The sequence below is a fragment of the Pseudopipra pipra genome, chromosome W (genome assembly GCF_036250125.1).
Source record: "Pseudopipra pipra isolate bDixPip1 chromosome W, bDixPip1.hap1, whole genome shotgun sequence".
Classification (NCBI taxonomy): domain Eukaryota; kingdom Metazoa; phylum Chordata; class Aves; order Passeriformes; family Pipridae; genus Pseudopipra; species Pseudopipra pipra.
The window spans coordinates 9,131,444-9,133,256 of record NC_087580.1 but is presented as its reverse complement, the minus strand read 5'-3'; the positions used below and the strand labels follow the sequence as shown (position 1 = coordinate 9,133,256).

Sequence of the window (1,813 nt, the reverse complement as noted above, 5' to 3'; positions counted from 1 at the left end):
TTTTTGGGCCTCCCCATCCCATCCTCTTGGTCCCCTGGGGCATCTCCCCACCATCTCCTCTCTTTCCCAGACAAGGCAAAGGCCCAACCCAAACTGGGTGGAACTGGGCCAAGCCCCACTGGAGTCCAAGGAGGACAAACAGGCCCAAGCTCCACCCTGGGCTCAAGTGGGACAAGGCCTGGCCAGGCTGAACTGGCACCAACTGGGAAATGCCCTGCCATGCCCATTCCCAGGGCCTTTCCTCCAGGCTTTGCCCTCAGTGCCTTGCCTTTCCCCCTGCACTGGTGTCCCCAACTTGCCTGGGAGCCGCAATCCCAAAGAGCCCCGCTCAGCCCGGGGGGCAGCCGGGGCTGGAGGGGGTGGGGACACCCGTGTCCCCCCCAGCCCCACAAGGCCAACCCCAACCAAGCCTTTGCTCTCCTCCTGCAGCCCGTTCAGGCCGGCGGCGTCCAATGTGGGGAGGTAAGTCTGGGAGTTGGGGGGCACCCAATGTGGGAAGTGGGGGGAACTTTGGGCCCCCCATCCCTTCCTGGCACTGGGGACACCCCAGTGACCAGTGACGTCTCCTTGTCTCTCTACAGGCAGGCGGGATCGGCGGCCCGGTGGGTACCAGGGCTTGTGCTGGGCCCAGACCCTCCCCTCTGGTGGCCACCACCCTCCAGGCCATCCCAGTGCTCCCCAGTCCACCCCAGTGTGCCCCGGGGAGGCCCTTCCTCAGGGCCCCCACTCTATTCCCACACACCCCAGTCCACCCCACCACACACACACAGGCCATCATTCCCACACCATTTCTTCCCTTCTTTCTCCTCTAATCCTTCCCCTTTCCCATTGCCCATGACACTCGTGTCCAGAAATCCCCTTCCTTGACACCTCAGTCCCAAAGACTCTCCCAGCCCCTTCCAGTTTTCTCCCCTTCCCCATTTCTCCTGCCCCCACCCCTACCCTGCTTCATTCCCTGGGTCCCCTCCACTGCAATCCCTTCCTTCTCACCCGCATCCCCCACAGTCCCATCCCTTCCACACCCCAATGCCCATCCTGTGGGATCCCCAATTCCCCCCACTTCACCCTCTTTGGGTCCCCTCTTCCTCCCCCCACCCTCCTGCAGGCCCTGAATTCCCCTGGCTCTCCATGTCTCCATCCCCACCCTGGGCCCTGCAGGAACAGGGATCCCAGGGGAAACTGGGTACAGTGGGGCTGGGGGAGCAGGAGAGATTTTCCCCCTCAGACCAGGGGCCAACCATGGGCTGGGGGGTCTGGGGACACCCGTGTCCCCCCCCCAACCCCACAGGGGCAATCCTACTTCAACCTTTGCTCTCCTTCCCCAGCCAATCTCGGGACAAGGAGGAGGTGGATGTGTCGGGGTAAGTCCTGGAGCTGGGATGTCCCCAGTGTGGGAAATGGGGGGAAATGTAGTCCCCCCATCCCTCCTGGGCCTGGGGACACCCCAATGACCAGTGACACCTCCCGCTCTCTCTCCAGGGAGGCATGGATGTCCATCGAGTGAAGAGGTCTGAGGTGGGTACCCCGAGTTCTGCTGGGCCCAGACCCTCCCCTCTCATGGCCACGACCCTCTCTGGCATCCCAGTGTGTCCCAGTCCACCCTAGTGTGCCCCAGTATCCCAGTGTGTCCCAGTAAAGCCCAGTGTGTCCCAGTACAGCCCAGTGTGTCCCAGGTCACCCCAGTGTGTCTCTAACCCTGCCTTTGTCCCCAGCCCCCCGTGGCTGACCAGGTGGAGCTGATGCGCCAGTGACGCTCGGCTGCCTCTCTGCATGTCCAGGTGAGAAATATGGGAGGCTCCTCAGCCCCCCAGAG

General features: G+C 63.2%; 1 long non-coding RNA gene across 1 annotated transcript; it reads left to right on the top strand.

The window, feature by feature from the left end:
- Positions 1-267: 267 nt before the first annotated feature.
- On the top strand, positions 268-1,515 carry LOC135405819 (uncharacterized). The gene is made up of 4 exons (XR_010426026.1): positions 268-462; positions 582-602; positions 1,326-1,361; positions 1,480-1,515. It is a non-coding gene; the product is annotated as an uncharacterized LOC135405819 (long non-coding RNA).
- The last annotated feature ends 298 nt before the right edge of the window (positions 1,516-1,813 follow it).